This window comes from Neofelis nebulosa, chromosome 7 (genome assembly GCF_028018385.1).
Source record: "Neofelis nebulosa isolate mNeoNeb1 chromosome 7, mNeoNeb1.pri, whole genome shotgun sequence".
Lineage (NCBI taxonomy): Eukaryota > Metazoa > Chordata > Mammalia > Carnivora > Felidae > Neofelis > Neofelis nebulosa.
In genome coordinates this window covers 102,532,877-102,553,068 of record NC_080788.1, presented here as the reverse complement: position 1 = coordinate 102,553,068, position 20,192 = coordinate 102,532,877, and the positions used below count along the sequence as shown (strand labels likewise).

Sequence of the window (20,192 nt, the reverse complement as noted above, 5' to 3'; positions counted from 1 at the left end):
AGTGAGACAGAGCAAGACAGAGCATGAGTGAGGGAGGGGCAGAGAGAGAGGGAGACATGGAATCTGAAGCAGGCTCCAGGCTCCAAGCTGTCAGCACAGAGCCTGACGTGGAGCTCGAGCTCATGGACCGCGAGATCATGACCTGAGCCGAAGTCGGTTGTTCAACCAACTGAGCCACCCAGGCGCCCCTGCTCCCCCACAAAAAAAGCTTTTGTTTTTTTTTTTAAAAGAAAGTTCTAAATGCTTTGTTTCTCTGGATGTGCTCAGCCTTGCCTAAGCCATCTCTGAGCAGTCAGAATCACACTATGGCTCCCAGGCCAGAGAAAAGTCCAGACAGAAAAGCTTCATCTTGCAGCCACTGAATTGCATCTCTGGGTGGCTTCCATGGCCAGAAATGCTAATGCAGGAGACTTCATCCAAAGTCTCACAGGCCCCTAGCATTCAATACCAGTTATAGGATATAAAGAGATCCAAATGGATATGATTCCTAGAATTTAGTCTTTCTACATATGATTTCTTATTCTAAGAGGTATCTTAAGATATAAAACAATTCTAAAAACAAATAACAGGTTTTTTTTAGGTGACAGCCTTCAAGCACAGTGGTTCTTGATCAGGATTATGTTTCAAGGTGACCTGGGAAGCTTTCTTTGAAATATACTTGACATCTGAGAATAGGGAAGACAGATATTGCTGTACAGTGTAGGTGGGTCTGTAAGTTGGTGTAATTTTTTGGAGGGCAATTCAATAGTGTTCATCAAAAATTTTAAATGTATATATACATTTATATATATACTAATGTGACTTAAGTAGGAATATATTCCATAGCTGTACTTGCACAGCACCCAGATAAATATTTAAAAGAATGTGGGCTGAGCATTATTAGTAAACGGGAAAAATGTTGGAATATTATGAAGTCACTAAAAGGAGGTAGGTTTTATGAAAATATAGGTAGATCCTATGGGAAAGAGGCCCAAATAATTAAGGAAATAAAGCAAATTGTAGAACAGGATATACATAATAGTATAATTCCATTATTTACCATAATAAAAGGAGGTATATACACACACACACACACACACACACACATGCACGCACGCACACACACACACACACACACACTTTGGGTTTGTGCCTCCTTTGTGATATATATATACTTATATGTATAGGAAGCTTCTGAAAGAATATATAAACTGTCCACAGGGTTAACTTCAGGGGAGTAAGAAAAGCATGTTGTCTCAAAAAGAACTTTTTTTTTTACATTTATTTATTTTTGAGAGACAGAGCATGGGTGGGAGAGGGGCAGAGAGAGAGAAGGAGACACAGAATTTGAAGCAGGCTCCAGGTTCTCAGCTGTCAGCACAGAGCCTGACGCAGGTTTGAACCTATGAACCATGAGATTGTGACCTGAGACGAAATCAGATACTCAACTGACTGAGCCACCCAGGTGCCCCTCCACGAGAACTTTTAAAAGTATTTTATGCCATTTTTGTTACCTGCAAATAGAATAGTCTCAGTGATGACAATTTGGCTGGCAGGGACATTGTAGTTTCTGATAGAAATAAGTGTTTTAGATTATCACGCTCATTGTAAAATACAAAACTGATTCAGGCATGTTATAAAAAAGCATTTCAAACAATATAGACATTTGTGTAAGATAAAGGAAAATTTCCTTTTCCCCCCTTCCCCAACTAAATCCTTCCTTGGGAAGGGACTTTCTACTTTTCATGTTGTACCTCTGTTTTGTTTGTTTTTACTATGAGCATGTATAACTTTCATAGATAATAGTTCTGTTTCACTATTCTAGGATCTTACCAAGCTGTATTGGATCAGAAAGTTTGGGGTTAGAGGCCAGTCATATATATTTAAAAATAACTACCTAGAGGTGCCTGGGTGGCTCAGTCAGTTGAGTGACTGACTTTGGCTCAGGTCACGATCTCATGGTTCGTGAGTTTGAGCCCCGCTTCGGGCTCTGTGCTGACAGCTCAGAACCTGGAGCCTGCTTCAGATCCTGTGTCTCCTTCTCTCTCTCTGCCCGTCCCTTCCTCATGCTCTGTCTCTCTTTCTCAAAAATAAAAATAAACATTAAAAAAATTTAAAAATAACTACCTAGGTGATTCTGATGTACATTCTTTGTTAAGAACCATTGCTAGCTAGGATCATTCTTTGTGTCCTAAAGGTTTGCATAACTTCAAATAAAATGTCAAAATTTCCAACATGGGAGGGGTTCCCATCTCTAAGGATCTCAGTAGCTTTATAAGCATGAACAAATGGGAATTTTCAAAAGAAGGGCCTATCCTTGTGATATTCTAAAGAGCTGCTGGTTGAATTGACCATACTTGGTAGGAAATGAATCATGATTTCACACTAGGAAGGTATAGCAAGTGTGAGGTTTGCGTACCTCTGTTGGCTCAGTGGCACAGTGTCCACCGCAGACATTGCTGATCAGTCTTCACACTCGTCGGTAGTGAGACTTCACATAGCTCAGAATCATTTTTATCAGAACTCATCATCCAAGGTAACTACCTTCTACCCTTGGTTTGCAATGTCCAATGAAATCTATTTTAGTGACCTTCCATCTGTGATCTTTCTAGCATGATTTCCCCACTTGTTTAGAATACAAAACCCATATTTCCTATGAGTAGCCCATTCCATTTGTGTTTCATAGGCCTGGGTACACTCCCTTCTCCAGCTACAGAAGTGGAAACATCACCTACACTGTACCCATAAATCAGGGAACCCATCCCATAGGCCACACTGATTGGTACAGAGATGAATATGTGATCAAGTCAGATCAACAGATTATTCATTTCTGGCACTTTCTCCTGGGGTTATTTGGGAAACAAAACAAAACATGTTTCTCTCTCTTGGTTATTAAGCTTATATAGATTTAGAGTCTTCAGCTTTCAGCTGCCATCTTGTTGGTGCTCTGGAAAGAACCTGTTGTAGAACACCATATTGCCATTTATGAGCCTTAATCCAGGTGTACCTGATTCCAGATGAATCTTCCAAACCTTCTATTTATGAGAGTTAATAAATTCCCTTAATTTGCCTGCATTTGTTTGAGTTAAGCTAATGCCACCTGCAGTAAAGAATCTTCATTAATATGCCTATTCCATTTCCTTATCCCTTGGGGTGAAAATCTGTGCTTGAGCTTCTTTTTCAAATTCTCTATCCTTTCTTTCTATCTGTGAGCCTTTCTTCCCATTTCTAGAGTTGGATCCTATATTTGAGAATGAGACATTCATGAGCCAGAAGGGGTAAAAGAGTGATGGTTTGTTGTCATTATTGTCATTATTAATGTGAAAGCAAGAAATTCTGATTGTAAATCAATTCTATTAGAATTAGAATCAGGGATGAATTAGAATCTTGATAGGCAATGAGAAAAACTGTTGGCCAGCTCTTTCACAGAACCATAGAGTCTTAAAGGAGGAAGAGACCTAAGCAATTCAATATTCTCATTTTATAAAAGAGGAAACTGAGACCCAGAAGGTTAATCCATTTGTCCAAGGTCATAGAGTGTAGCCTGTAATCCAGGTCTCCCTGGCTTTATCTGGTGTTCTTTCACCATTCTGCTGCCTTTATTCTGGGTCTGAAATAGTCAAACTGGGTCATAAAACAATTAGATGTAATGTTCAAAATTGATTAGCATTATCACCAATCAATCAATGAAGAGTTTCATTAAAATTCAGCATCTACAACTGCATTACAAAGCAGCAGAAGAAAATAAATAGACCACATGAAACATGACCTCATACTTGATTAAACTGAAGTTTTTTTCATCTGTGATTCAAAGTCCAGATTTTTCCAGTCTTCCAAGCTTGTCCTTACTCTTTTCAATGTTGAGGAAGATTTTTGAAAGTTTTCCCCCAACCCTGCCATACTACATACATAGAGCTAGAATAGTGATTTCCTCTTTGTGTGTGTGTGTGTGTGTGTGTGTGTGTGTGTGTGTGTGTGTGGTTTCCTCTTAAATTGAAACTCTTGTAGAAAGGACTACACCAATAAACTATTTGTAGGGTATTTTCTTTTTTTTTTTTTTTTTTTTTTTTTTTAATTTATTTTTGGGACAGAGAGAGACAAAGCATGAACGGGGCAGGGGCAGAGAGAGAGGGAGACACAGAATCGGAAACAGGCTCCAGGCTCCGAGCCATCAGCCCAGAGCCTGACGCGGGGCTCGAACTCACGGACCGCGAGATCGTGACCTGGCTGAAGTCGGACACTTAACCGACTGCGCCACCCAGGCGCCCCTGTAGGGTATTTTCAAGTAAATACTAGATTATTGGCAGTTCACAAAAAGTCCGTATTTATATCTTGAGATTTTTTTGTTAACTCCTTACATTCCTCAGAGAGATATGTGACTTATAGAGCAATGAATCATTTCATTCCAAATACATAGAATCATGGAATTTAGGGTGAGAGGGTTATTTAGAAACTGTTTAGTTCAACATTTATTGATGAGGAACCCAAGACCCAGGGAGATTAATTGACTGTATGCAGTCATGGGCAAGGAGCTATTATGAATCCTTCCATAATGTTGTCTGAAATTAACTTTTTCTTATAAATCTGAATTTTCATGAAAATTTTGAAGCTTGATGACAAGTAAGAAAATGTATCAAAATATAATTTTTATATATTAATATTAACTTAAATACCTAAAGAACATGAAAATACTATTTATTTGAGTGCTTGGTAAGCTAACATATTTTCTTATTTTTCTACTTCACTTCCCAACCACACTCCAAAAAGCAACAATAATTATTCCAAAAAAGCACTTTTTTCCCCTTATTTAACATTTTACAGTCTGATGTTAGGGGAATACAGTCAACATATATTCTCACAAAATATTTTGAGTAACATGCGGTTAACCTTAAAAGGTTGTGTATGTATACTAAATCATTTGGTCTGTGGTCTAATAGTCCCCCATATTGATATATGCCTAATTCCAGAACAGTCTGAACACCTCTTCAGGATCGTTGAAGGCCTGAAGGCCTCTTCAGGTCTGATTGATGAGATTAAGCATGTCAAATACAAGAACAGCTTGCAGCAAAGGTGACCTCCAGATGCAGCAAGGACACTGGGTCACCAAGCTTCAGAAGCAAAGACTGAAAAAAGACCTCTCCCTGCTCTGCCTCTCAAGGAAAGGCAGCTCTTGAATGGGAGAAAAACAATTAGAAAATGCAGTATCTTAATCCAAGGAAAGCCAAATAGAGGAAACAGATGTCTCTTACTGAATTCTGTATTTTCTGTTCTTCCAGGTGAAAAAGAAAGCCTTGTGGGGACTTGCAAGCCTTTTGTGTCCTAAGTTATTGTCTTCCAAACTGCAGAGGTGAGTTTTAGACACAGTGGTCAATAGAGTTGCCCCAGAAGCTTCTAACTGCTGCAAACCTCGGCCTAGAGTTCTTTTTTTTTTTTCTTTTAAGAAGTTGCTTTTTTATTTTTAAAGAAATTTATTTATTAAAAAAAATTTTTTTTTAACATTTATTCATCTTTGAGAGACAGAGACAGAGCATGAGTGAGGGGGGAGCAGAGAGAGAGGGAGACACAGAATCTGAAGCAGGCTCCAGGCTCTGAGCTGTCAGCACAGAGCCCGATGCAGGACCCGAACTCACTGACTGAGAGATCATGACCTGAGCTGAAGTCGGACGCTTAACCGACTTAACCAGGTGCCCCTATTTTTAAAGAAATTTAAATAAGAAGTTAGAAAATTTACAAAACCAGAAAATTTTTTCTTTGAATGGTGTCAAAGAACTCATCATAATATTTACTCTGCTTGGAATTTTGCTAACTAGTCAGGCTACAGAAATGAAATTCCACTTTTTAACATTTATTTTAAAGGGTAAATATCATAAGAGCATAATAAGAAAAGTAGTCGCTGTAGTATTTATTACAATAGCAAAACACTGGCAACAATCTGAACAACCATCACTATGGGATTAAAAGGAATCTTAACCAAAATTAAGTAGAAAAATTAAACTACTAAAGATAAGAATGGAAACCAATGATATAGTTCTGTTGTATCCACACAGAAAAAGTTACACTAAAAAAAAAAGCATTCTATGAAAATTTGTCCAATTTTCTTCTAATTTTCAATTGGATGAAATGGTATAGGTAAGAAACTCCAAAATATGTGCTTTCAGAAAGCAGTTTTCCTGGGGGAAGGAGTTAATCATGAAATGCTTTATTTCTTTCTTGTTTAAACTCCTTCTGGGTAAAGAAATTCTATGCTGTAACAAGACCAGCTGGTGCTCCCATATGAGAGATTGTTTCTCTACTATTTGTAAGACTGACCAATCTAAATCATTAAATCAGGGAGTGTCCCAGCTGTACATAATCATTCTGTATGGATGGGGCTCTGGTGGACTGAAATATCTGGAGTATCTACTAGGACACCTAGCTGGTGATTGTATTTTATGGGATACTTCATTCAAGACATTGAAAGCAACAGTCATTGGTTTAGAAACAAAAGAACCAATACATAGGTTTACTTAGAGGTATCTTAGGCCACATGTCAGTTGTTAAAATACACATAATCCCGATGAGGCTTTCTAAAATCATTGGTAGTCCACAAATAACAATTAATAAACTAGTCAAATCTTGACTACCTGGAGAGGTGAAGTCTCACTTTAGATTCTGATCCCTTTGGCTTATTTTCTTTCTATCCCCAGCATTTGCTGTTTGTTTCTTAAGACTTTATCCTTGGTTCTCATCTTTTGGCTACAGGATTTCTCACATTCTTTCTGTGCTTTCTCAAGATCCAAGTGTAACAGAGAAAGGACTTTGCACTCTCATCTGTAGAAAAGTTAAATGCTGCTGCCCCATCATTTCACTACTAGAGTAGAGATGTCACTACTCTCTTTTGACCTCTGTAATTTGTGCATCACTTTATTCTGTTTGAATGTGGCTACTCTTCATTCATTTGTTTATTCATCAAATATTTATGGAGTGCCTACTTTGTACCACACCCTATTGTACTACAAATAGTAAGATTAGGCTTGTACTCTTGGGACCTAAAACAAGTGTCATAAGTTATAGAGCTTAGAAAATTATTCAGGATATATTTTCTAAAGACAACAGAATTAAATTATAAATCAATAGCAAAAAACTGTCTAAAAAATTCTCAAGTTCTTGGATTAGACAATATACTTCTAAATAATTTATGAATCAAAACAAATAAATCACAGTGGAAATTAGAAGATGTTTTAAACTGAATGGTAATGAAGATATTTCAAATTAAAAGGAAACAGTTAAAGCAGTGCACAGAGGGAAATTTATACCTTTAAGTGTTTATATTAGAAAAGGTTTAAAGTCAAGAATCCACACTTCCACCCTAAGATAACAGAAAAAAGAAGAGGAATCTTAACCAAAATTAAGTAGAAAAATGAAATCAGTGATATAGAAAATGGACAGACAATAGAAGAAGTAACAAAGTAAAAAATTTGTTCTTTGAAAAGATTAGTAAGATTGATAAAATATGGTTAGGGCAATGGGGAAAAAGAAAGAAAACACAAGCCCCTGTTGTGTGAGTGAAAGAGAGTTCATCATTACAAATCCTAGAAGTATTAAAAGAATAGTAGGGGCACCTGAGTGGCTCAGTTGCCTAAGCTTCCAACTCTTGATTTTGGCACAGGTCATGATCTCATGGTCGTGAGAGGCAGCCCAGAGTCGGCTCTGTGCTGGGTGTGGAGCCTGCTTCAGATTCTCTATTTTCCTCTCCCTCTGTCCCTCCCCTGCTCATGTTCTCTTCTCTCTCCCCGCCCCCCCAAAAAGAGAGAGAGAGAGGGATAAAAGGATAGTAAAGGACTATTATGAACAGTTTTTTGCAAATAACTTCAAGAACATGAATGAATAGTAAATCAAAAGTAATACTCACTCTTGGAGATATTGCAAAGATTAGTTGACTTCATTACAAACTTGAAAGATGCAGGAGTGGTGACTTCTTCTATCCCATGACCTGTGAAGACAACAAATCTTTTTGGAGAATGTTATTGGATTCTTGAAAAATTAATTAGGAAGTCCAGTCAGTTGCTGTCCTAGATGTGGGCTCTATCTAGTTTGCTATCAACTGCCTATCATGAATTGGGTGTTATCTATCAAGCCATAAGATTAAGTGTGCCTAGCAGCACTTCTTCAGTAGGGTAAGTGGGACCTGTGAGACTGAGCTCTAGCAGGTCTAAAGGTAACAGTAAGCTGTGTGAGCATATGGTGCCCATTCTGAGTGTTCCAACCCTTGATGCATAACCATATCTCCTTCAACCCACTGATGTAGCCTTATGGGTAGGAAGAGCACCCTAAGGCCATTTAAATAAGGAAACAAAACATGAAACCTGATTTATGGATGATAATTCTGCACTATATGCAGACTTCTGTACTTATTAATCTCAATTGTGTATGAAGATAATGATGAATTGACAATGATGACAACTGACAAGGATGAAGAGAAATTCTCCCTGTGGGCAGAATTGTAAGTGGTACATCTTTTTGTTCACATTTCCTGGAAACAGAGATGTCCTGTGTTCTGAGTCTAAACTGATAGTCAGGGGCTAATGATTGTGTAGGCAGAGACTAGAAAAAAATAATATTGGAGGATTGGCAGTATGAAGGTCTAGGGGCAGGGTAAGTGGATGGAAACTTTTGACATACCAAGGGCAGGTGTTTGGAGTGGTCTACCCCAGGTGCAAGCAATTTTTAGAACATAAATCAACAAAAGATTTTTTGAGGGAGGAGTATTGTATCACTGACATTGTTTAGGATTGCCAGCACATGCTGCTAATAAAAAGAAGACTAATTTATAGTTGGCTTTATTATTATTTTTAAATTCTCTGCAAACAATGCACACTTTTATCACCTGCACCTGGTGAGCCACTCCCATTGCCCTGACTTTGACCCAGAGTATGACAATATTTGTGAATAGTTATGAATGCTGACCAAGGACTGAGGACTTTCTCAATAATCAGATGGCCAAAGGATGGACCAGATGACCTGCTCCATGGATGTCAATCAGCAGCCACTTTCCTTGGTCGCTCCAGTGATTACTCAATGAGTTCATGGAAAGTATGGTGGTAGGGATGGAAGTTATATATGGGATCTGGCCCCTACCACTGAAGAGTACCCAGTGCACCAATAGCAGATGTCAACCCTGAGCCCTGCTATGTCACCATATCAGTATCACTAGCCAGCCACCTGGTGGCAGAATAATGATATTGGACTCCTATTATTGGTGGGGGCAGGAATGTATCCTCATTGGAATAGATAGTCTTAAATGAAATAGTCTTGCTTAAAGCAGTCAGCTTACAAAAGTGAGAAAGATATAAATGAATGAGTGAGTGAGTGAATGAATGAATGAAATTTAAGAACAGCATAATAGAGATGAAAGTAGAAATACTTTTAAACTATAAAAACTGCAAAAAGATTTCAGTAATAAAATCAGGAGGACACAAAATGAAAAGACTTATGAAATAGACAAAAACTTTTGCTATTCCATTTATAAGTTTAACAGAGATAGAACACCAAATATATTTGGAGTGAGAAAGGCAACAAAATGGCAGAAAGGAAAGAATTATTTGGAAATTCTATCTACACAAAAAATATATAAATGAACTTGAAATTTTGATGGGATGTATCATTTTCTAGGTAATTATAAAATTGACTGAAGGAGGTGGAGTATCTGAAATGGGCTAATAAAAGAATAAAATGGTTTTTAGTGAAAATCACAAAAGGTAGAAAAAGTGTGGAAGACAAAGATAAGAATAAAAAAACAAGGGCAACACATTGAAAATAGCAACAAATATGGTATATATTAACCCGACTATATCAATAATCACTTTAAATGTCAATGGTCTAAATACATCAATTAAGACAGAGACTGGGGCTCCTGGCTGGCTCAGTCAGTGGAGTGTGAGACTCTTGATCTCAGAGTTCAAGCTCTATGTTGGGTGTAGAGATTACCTAAAAATAACCTCTTGTAAAAAAAGACAGATTGTCAAAGTAGATTAAAAAAAAAAACACGACCCAAGTATATGTTGTCTATAATAAACCCACTTTTTTTTTTAATGTTTATTTATTTATTTGGGGAAGGAGGAAGAGGCAGAGAGAGAGGAGAGAGAGAATCCCAAGCAGGCTCCCCGCTACCAGCACAGAGCCCGACGTGGGGCTCTATCTCACAAACCATGAGATCATGACCTGAGCCGAAATCAAGGGTCAGACACTGAACCAACTGAACCACCCAGGCACCCCTACACCCACTTTAAATATAAAGACATGTGTCTATTAAAAATAAAGTAATGGAGAAAGATATAATCAGAAAATAGGAGTAACTATATTAATTTTGGACAGGGCAGACTTCAGAGCCAGGAAAATTATCAGGGATAAAGAGAAGCATTATATAATAAAGAGGTCAATACTCCAATAAGACACAACCATCTTTAATGTGTATGTGCCTAAAAGTACAGCATCAAAATACATGAGGCAAAAATTGATAGAAATGCAAGGAGAAGTAGATGAATCCACTCTTATAGTTGGAAACTTTAACACTTTTCTATCAGAAGTGGACAGATCTAGAGAGCAGAAAATCAGTAAGGACAGAGTTGAACTCAACAGCACCATCAATCAACTGGATATAATTGACACCTATAGACTGCTTCATCCAATGACATCAGATTAAACATTCTTTTCGAGCTCATATGGAACACTCACCATAGAGACCACAGTTTGGGGCCAAAAATAACAACTTAACAAGTATGAAGAATAGAAATCATATGATGTCTACTTTTAGACTCTATGAAATTAAACTAGAAATCAATAATAGAAATATAGCTGAAAAATGTAAAATATTTGGAGATTAAACAGCACACTTCCAAGTAACACATGAGTCGAAGAGTAAATCCCAAGGAAAATATAAAAATATTTTTAACAGAGGTGCCTGGGTGGCTCAGTCAGTTAAGCGTCTGACTGTGGCTCAGGTCATGATCTCACAGCTTGTGAGTTCGAGCCCTGCATCGGGCTCTGTGCTGACAGCTCGGAGACTGGAGCCTGCTTCGGATTCTGTGTCTCCCTCTCTCTCTCTCTGCCCCTTCCCTGCTCTCTCTCTCTCTCTCTCTGTCTCAAAAAATAAACATTAAAAAAATTAAAAATAATATTTTTAACAGAATTAAAATGAAAATACAACTTATCAAAATTTGTGGAAGATAGTGAAAACAGTGCTTACAGGGAAATTTATAGCATTGGATGCATATATTAGAAACCAGAAAGATCTACAATTAAAAATTTAAGTTTCCACCTTAGGCAACTAGAAAAAAAGAAGAGCAAATTAAATCTGAAGTAGGCAAAAGGGAAAAAAATCATAAAAATTTGAGCAGAAATCAATGAAATTAAAAAGAAGTCAGAGAAAATCAACAAAATCAAAAGCTGGTTCTTTGGAAAGACCAATAAAATAAATAAACCTCTAGCCAGTTAACTAAGAAGAAAAGGGAGAAAACGTAAGTTACTAATATCAGAAATGAAAGACAGGACATCATTATAGATACCATGGACATTAAAAGGATAATAAAGGAATATGATGAACAACTCTATGCCCATAAACTTAATAAGCCTAGATGAAATGGACTCATTCCTTGAAAGACACAATCTGCTAAACTCACTCAAGAAGAAATATATAATCTGGATAATTCTGTATATATTAAAGAAATTGAATCGATAATTGATAACCTTCTGAAAGAGAAAGTACCCAGCCCAGCCTAGATGAGTTCACTGGTGAATTCTACCATTTACGGATGAAATGATAACAATTCTCTGCAATTTATTCCAAAAAATAGTAGCAAGAGGGAATATTTCCTAACTCATTCTATGAGGCTGGCATTGCCCTAATACCAAAACCAGATGAAGACATTACAAGAAAATTGCAGAGCAGTGTCTTTTCTGAACACAAATACAAAAATCCTCAACAAAATATTAGCATATCAAGTCCAAGAATGTGTAAAATTAAATATACATCACAATGAAGTGGGATTTCAGGTATGCAAGGTTGGTTCAACAATCAAAAATCAATTAATGTAATCTATCACATCAACAGACTAAAAGAAAAATCATATGATCATATCAAGAGATGCAGAAGCATTTCACAAAATCCAACACCCACCCATGATAAAAACTCTCAGCAAAGTAGGAATAGACGGGAACTTGTTCAACTTAATGAGGAATGTCTACCAAAAAAACAAACAAAACAAAACGACAACAAAAAACTACAGCTAACATCATACTTAATGGTACAAAATTCAAAGCTTTCCCATTAAGATCAGGAAGAAGGCAAGGATGTGCCCTCCTTTCACTGCTTTTCAACATTGTACTGGAATTCCTAGCTGATGCAATAACATAAGGAAAGGAAATAAAAGGTATACAGATAGGGAAGGAAACTGTAAACTGTTTTTGTTTGCAGATGACATGATCTTCTATATAGAAAATTCAAAAGAACCTACCTAAAAACTCCTAGAACTAATAAGGGATTATAGAAGACTTGTAGGGTACAGGTTAATATATAAAAGTCAATCACTTTCCTATCTACTAACAATGAATAAGTGGAATTTGGAATTAAAAATGTATTATCATATTAGCCCCCCCCAAAACAAAATACTCAATATAAATCTTACCACATCTTACAAGATGTACTTGCACAAAACTTTTTTGAAGAAAACTACATAACTCTGAATAAAGAGATCAAAAAACTAAATAAATGGGGAGAAATTTCATATTCATGAATAAGAAGGCTCAATATTGTTAGATGTCAGTTTTTCCTTATTTGATCTATGTAGATTAATGCAATCCCAACTGAAATCTCAGCACGTTATTTTGTGGATATCAACAAACTGATCTGAAAGTTTATGTGGAGAGAGAGGCAAAAAACTCAGAATAGCCAACCAAATATTAAAGAAGAACCAAGAGGACTAATATTACCTGACTTCAAAACTTAATATAAATCTATAGTAATCAAGACAGTGTGGTATTGGTGAAAGAACTGAAAAATAGACCAATGGAACTGAAGAAAGAGACCAGAATAGGTCCACATAAATGTAGTCAGCTGATCTTTGACAAAGGAGTGAAGGCAATACAGTGGAGCAGAGAGTCTTTTCCACAGATAGTGCTGGATGTCCACAAGCAATAAAAAAGGAATGTAGACACAGACCTCATACCCTTCATGAGAGTCAACTCAAAATGGATTATGCACCCAAATGTAAAACACAAAACTGTAAAACTCCTAGAAGATAATCTTGGAGAAAATCTAGATAACTTCGGGTATGGCAAAGACCTTTTAGATAAAAGACCAAGGAAATCATCTGTGAAGAAATAATTAAAAAGTTGACTTGGCTGAAATTAAAAACCTATGCCCTGAGAAATACAGTGTCAACAGAATGAGAAGACAAGCCACATAGGCTAGGAGAAAATATTTGCTAAAGACACATCTGAAAAAGGATCATTATCCAAAATATATAAAGAACTCATAAAACTCAGCAATGAGAAAATAAGCAATTCGATTTAAAAAATGAGTCAAAGACCTAAACAGAGCACACCAAAGAAGACATACAGATGGCAAATCGGCATATGAAAAGATGTTTCACATCATGTGTCATTAGGGAATTGCAAATTGAGACAATAATGAGATACCACATACATAGTTAGAATGTCCAAAATCCAAAGCACAGTCAACACCAAATGCTGATGAGAATGTGGAGCAATGGGAACTCTCATTTATTGCTGATGGGGTTGCAAAATCGTATAGCTACTTTGGAAGACAGTTTGTCAATTTCTTATAAAACTAAACATACTCTTAGCATATGAGCCAGCAGTTGTGCTCCTTGGTATTTACCCAAGTGAATTGAAAACTTATGTCCACATAAAAACCTGTACATGGATGTTTATAGCAGCTTTTTTCATAATTGCCAAAACTTGGAAGCAGCCAGGATGTCCTTCAGTGGGTGAGTGGACAAACTGTGGCATTCCCAGACACTAGAATATTACTCAACACTAAAAAAGAAAGAAGCCAATCTGAAAAAGGCTATATACTCTATGATTCCAAGTGTATGATATTCTGGAAAAGACAAAATTAAAGAGACAACGAACAGATCCATTGGTTGCTAGGGGCTGGTGGGGGAAGTGGAAAAGGATGAATAGATGGAGCACAGAGGATTTTGAGGGCAGTGAACATATTCTGTATCATCCCATAATGATAGATACATGTCATTATACATTTGTTCAAACCCATAGAATATACAACGTCAAGAGTGAACCCTAATGTAAACTATGGATTTTGAGTGGTGATAACATGTCAATGGAAGTTCATGAATTACAACAAATGTACCAATGTGGTATGGTATGTTGATAGTGGGGAAGGTTATGCATGTGTTAGGACAGGAGGTATATGGGAACTCTCTATACCTTCCACTCAACCTCTATACCTTCCAGTCAAAATAAAACTGCTCTAAAAACTAAAGTTTATTAGACGTGGTAAAAGAAACAAAAATAATATATGATAAAATTATAGACCAATTTCACTTACAAATACAAGTATAAAAATCTTTCTAAAAATTCTACCAAATAAAATCCAATAATATATCATGACAATTGGGATTTATCATAGTAAAGCCAGAAAGTTTTGCTGTTAGGAAATGGATTAATGTAATTCCCTGTTACCAGATTAAATGTAAGTAAAAAGAAACCTCATGATCTTTTCAAAAGAAGCTGAAAAAAATGTTAGACAACATTCAATACCCATCTATGATAAAAAAAAAATCTTTAAGCTAAGGATAGGAAGAAATATCTTTGATAAAGTATGAGTATAACTGACAACAAAGCTTCATACTTAATGGTGAAATATTACCATGACAGAACAAAACGTAGTTACCATCTGCATTAATGTTTGCTGATATTTAAACAAGAAAACAGAATAAAAAGTATAAATACAGGGAAAGAAGCAACAAAACTAACATTATTTCCAGTGAAACAATCATCTAACTTAAAAGTTTAAGAAAATAGCATGAATTTTGTGATGTCAATGCATTACTAACTTTTTTGCACAGAAAAACCAACTGGTGTGTTTAAAAATGAGTATTCAATTTATTAGGGTAAGTAACTTTAAAATTTAGTTCTAACTTTTGAGTTCAATTTATAAATCATGTTTTTCTTTTTGTAAGCACCTTCACTTTTTAAAAAAATAACGATTGAGTAACGTAAGTTTTATAGATTAAATTCTTTAAAACATCGTTCTATTTACACCTTATACTCTCTTAAAGGAAATAAAATGCACTTATAACTTTGATAAATTTAATTTTCTCCGAAACCTGAAACATGCCTATCTTAATAAGCAAAACCTTCCTAAATATGCATACAACTTTTATGAATCTAATAAATTAAACCTGCAAGTGTAGCTTGCATAATAGCTAATGTTATACAGCATTCAATACTGTTGGTAGATTTTGTCAAATTCTCTTTCATATTTCAAAATAAATCTCTAAATTTAAAGTCCATTATTCAGGCACACATTTCAAATTGAAATCACAAGGCTAATCTGTCAGAAACCTAATGCCAGTTCAAAATCCAAATTTACCCAAATTATCCTAAATATAACACAAAGTGTCAGTAATTTGAGTTTGATTATCTTTAGAATATATTAAATTCTAAACTTCCATGAGATTGGAAACACACTACCCCAAGGGGTCAGTTTTACCACTGCTAGCGAACTGGGTTTTATCATCTCAGGTAAGCATAGGTTAAGAGAAAGGAACCTGGGATCTGTAGATTTAGCATGATTCTCCCCTCATTACCAATAGACTCCTTTAGCTCCTTTAATTGTTGCTATGACAACACGGACTCTAAGCATAAACCCTTCAAATACGATTCATTTCTCTTGGGTTCAAGTTACAAAATACTCAATTCTTCCATCTGATTTAAGTCCACAACCTCCTATTGAGGTTGCTGATAACTCTGTTCACCTAAACTCTTTACTGCCTGATTGAATTCTATATTCTTTACATGCTCTTTCTCTCTGGTTGGATGTAAAATCTTACAGATATTTAAAGGACACATGAATATATTTCACACCTTTGGCTCCGAGGTCAAAATGTCAGTCATACTAACAAGAATTTCCAGAGAGGAGCAAAGAGAATTAGCTAAAGGAATTTTTAATAAAATGGCTGGATATATGAGACATTTGTAGTATCTATACATCAGCAATTAGGAAATATAATAGCAAAAGGAACAAAAACTAAAAAACACCAGGAATAAATCTATCAAGAAATATGTAAAACCTACATAAATAATACTTTAAAACTTTATTCACAGACATGAAAGAAGACCTTAGAAAATGAAGATGGAAATTATGTCTCTGGATGAGAGAAAGTTTAACACTGTAAAACTGTCATATCGGTCACAAATTAATAAATTCAAATTTTTATGAAATTTGAAAAGTAATTTTCAAACATATCAGATTTTAAAAAATGCATGAGGAAAAATGAGGTGGAACTTGACTTATGCAATATCGAATTATTCTATAAAGCTATAGTAATTAAAGTATTGTTAGCTCCTATATAAAGAGAATTTTTGAACAGAATAGAAAATCTCCAAACAGATGAAGAAATGAATTAGAATTTAGTTTATAATAAAAATGGTTTTAATCAAAGAAGAAAGAATGAACTGTCAATAAATGGTGTTGACACAGTTTGGAAAAATAAATATAGATACCTACTTCATACTACAATAATTCCAAATGGATTAAAAACTTCAAGTTGCAAAAATAAAATTGAAAGAGTATTAGAAGGAAAGATGGAGATATATTTCAACTGGGTTAAGGTCTCCCTAAGCAAAACACAAAATCTAGAATCCATGAAGGAAAAAATACTACCTTTTTTCCCCCCATAAAAATATAGTTTTCCTCAAAGACACCATTTAAAAAGTTAAAACACAAATAATAGACTGAGGTAAAAAATATTTGTCAAATATAATTAACAATGTCCACAAAATAAAAACATACTACCTCACAAATACAAAAAAAAAAAAAAAACGAACAACCCAATTAAAAATGGGGAAAGAATATGAATAGGTCATTAACAGCAGAAAAGTACAAATGGTCCACAAACATAAAAAGATGTTGAGCCTTGGTCCTTATGAAGGAAATGCAAATAAAAACAGCACTGTGATGTCATTTTTTTACTCAGTGGATTGGAAAAAACTTGTCACTTGATAACATCCAGCATCAGCAAGTATATGGCGGGAAGTAAATGTCATCAGTCATGGAGAAATGTAAATTAATATCTTTCTGGCAATATCTGTCTACATTTAAATGGATCTTTGACCCAACAAATTCATTTCTAGGATTCTGTGTTGAAAAAAAATATTTGTGCCTGCAACAGAGATGTTAGAAAAAATTCCTCTGTATCACTTTGATAACAATTTAAACACACCTTAATGCCCATCAGTAGAAATGTGGTTGGACAAATTATGAGGTATTATGAGTATTATGTGCACCCATTAAAAAGTGAAACATGTTGTTCAGTCAAAACAAATAGTATTGAATAGCACATATATTGTGAATCTGTTATAAAAGCAAAAAAAAACCCCCACCAAAATATATATGGTTACATGTCCCTATATTTTTGCCAATGCATGGAAAAAGGACTAGAAATTTACAGACCAAATTGCTGACTTTGTGTCATCTTTTGGTAAGGGAGTTAGAATATTGGAGAAGAGGGTTGTGTTTATAGCTATCTGGTTCCTGTAATTCAAAAGCTTTTCAGCTATCATAGCTTTTGGCTAAATCCTCAACAAAATAACCACCTCATGTCTCTAGGATTTTCTCGTGGATTTATCTCAGCTCCATTAGCAGATGCTACAAACAAGAGGGGTCTGAAAGGGCACGAGCGTTCAGAATTGTGTCCCCACATGGGCAGGTTAGCTTTGGGAATTGTTGGGTTTGGGCTTATTTATTCAGATATTCGTCGTTCTGTAAATAGTATGTTAATCAAGCTCGACTCCTGGATGGTAAACACTTATTTAGCAGAGCTGGGCTGGTCCTATTACCTCACTGATCACTCCAGGCAAAAAATATCCTGCAGTTACTTGTGTCATAATCATGGCTGCAATTCAGTCATTAGTCTAGTCCTATGAAGTATCAAACTCTGCATTTGTGTAATGTTAAATCACCTCTCTTCTCCAGGTTGAATACGGCTTCAGGTTGACCCTTCAGAGTGAAGAGAGATGCTGTTCCTTTCTTCGTTACCTGCCTAGCACTTCTTCTCTCCCCACTTCCTATGCAGGGGCCCCAGCCGGGAGCAGGACGATAGGGGACTTGGTGAGTTCTTACTTGGCTGCTGCTGTCATCAGCTGACTTGGCTGTCTCTGGACCTGATAAGTTCTTCTGTGGGCTCCTCAGAGGCTCCCCTGCAGGGCTTCTTCAAGTTCAATTCCTTTGATGTGGGCAGTGCCCCTTCTTTGGCTGGTCACTCTGCAGCTTCACTGGTCGCTTGGCTTCTGCAACTTTCCACTTTCTTCTGACCTCTGGCAGGAGCTTATTTAGGCAGGGCGGGGCCCCATTTTTAATGACACCAGGACAACATTCTTCTGTGGGTTTCACACATTTGTGGGGCTCTCACAGCACTGGCTTGCCGTTAGTATTTCGCTGCACTGACTGTTAGCCAGCCTCTTGCTTTTTCTATCTCACGACCTCGAAAAACACACATAGGCTCTCCAGATGCTCCCTTTGGAGCCCTCTCACCAGAACTGGGATCAGGGGCAGGTAGTCCTCTATCTCTCCCCTGGTGGCAGGAGAGCTAAGCAGTGGGAGCTGCAGTCAGGAGTGGCCCCAGGAAATCTTCTTCTCCAAAGACCCTCTTTATTTATTTTATTTTATTTTTTTAAGTTTATTTAGTTTGAGAGAGAGAGAGCACACATGAGCGGGGGAGGAGCAGAGAGAGAGAATGAGACAGGATCCCAAACAGGTCCATATCATCAGCATAGATCCTGATGCAGGGCTCAAACCCACAAATTGTAAGATCATGACCTGAGTCGAGATCAAGGAACAGATGCTTAACCAACGATCACCCAGGTTCCCCTCCAAAGCCTCACTTTAGGCACTTTCAAGTGATGGGTCCTGAATCCCAGTGAGTCAGACCCTCATGGAGGCCTTGTCTCTGCCCTTTTAAATCCCCATTATCGGTGAACATATCCAGTGTTGAGATATTAGTTGTTAAGTCTCTTTAAGTGTTTACATCTTGGTGTGCACTTTCTGCTAAGATTTCCTTTCTGTTCCATGTTGTTGCCTCAGTAGAAAATTTCAAAGTAACATCCTATTTCCATTTATTTGTTTGTCTGTTGTTGCAAACAATTATCGAGCACCTTTATAATGTCAACCATAGCTACAGTGATGAATCATTTGAGAGCTTTAACTTGAAACCATAGTTTATCTTCAATCTGTGTTTAGGGACCCAAGTTCAGAAATGTCATTGGTTCTCCTTCCCCCCACTGTTGCTTTGTCTGGTTTTCTTGGAGCAGTAGCTCTTGTACCACAAAATATATTTGGTTTAACTCTGATCATAACATTTACTTCTGGACAAAGAAAGAAATGAAGAAAGAGCATCTTCTTTGTAGCATACAGTGAGCTTGGGAATCATGGGTAAAAACGATAGTAACTGAGCAGCAACATCTATGGAATGGAGTTTTGGAGTGAGAAATACATGGATTTGAATCCTGGTTTCACTATTGTGCAAGTGTCTTTATCTTTCTGAGTTTTATCGCTAGTGTGGTGTGATGGTTAATTTTATGTATCAATTCGACTAGGCAACAGGGTGCCCAACATTTGGTCAGATATTACTCTGGGTGTGTCTGTGAGGATGTTCCTGCATGAGATTAACATTTGAGTCCATAGACCTGGTAAAGCAGATGTCCGTCTTTTTCACATGTTAATAACAGCAACATTAACCCCTACCCACCCTGCCTCAGTCACTATGCCAGACACTGAGGGTGATGAACATTGACAAGCCCCCTTCCCTTGTGACCCATTCAGGGTGGTGGGGTGAGGGGCACAGAGAAAAACAAAACACAGCCAACATCAAGAGAGTAAATATCTGAATGGAAAACTAACAAACTGCAGATGTGCTGGGAAAGAAATAAAAAGGTGATGAGAGAGAATGATGGGGCGTGGAGGGGACTTTAAT

General features: G+C 36.6%; 1 protein-coding gene and 1 long non-coding RNA gene across 9 annotated transcripts in view; one reads left to right on the top strand and one right to left on the bottom strand.

Annotated features, from left to right (window-relative positions):
• LOC131517237 (uncharacterized) overlaps positions 1 to 20,192 on the bottom strand; it is an 81,283-nt gene that overhangs the window by 16,648 nt on the left and 44,443 nt on the right. For 2 of the 8 annotated variants that reach the window (XR_009264470.1, XR_009264471.1), the window contains exons 2-3: positions 7,871 to 7,951; positions 5,229 to 5,318 (exon numbers count right to left, since the gene is read on the bottom strand). The exons of 5 other annotated variants lie outside the window; for them this stretch is intronic. The gene's annotated coding sequence lies outside the window, so the exon portion shown is untranslated. The remainder of the gene's footprint in view (positions 1 to 5,228; positions 5,319 to 7,870; positions 7,952 to 20,192) is intronic. One more of the 8 variants, XR_009264472.1, reaches the window with a different exon arrangement.
• LOC131517239 (uncharacterized) overlaps positions 1 to 20,192 on the top strand; it is a 289,644-nt gene that overhangs the window by 260,025 nt on the left and 9,427 nt on the right. Inside the window, exons 5-6 of the long non-coding RNA XR_009264473.1 lie at positions 5,256 to 5,326; positions 18,197 to 18,331. This is a non-coding gene — a long non-coding RNA (uncharacterized LOC131517239). The remainder of the gene's footprint in view (positions 1 to 5,255; positions 5,327 to 18,196; positions 18,332 to 20,192) is intronic.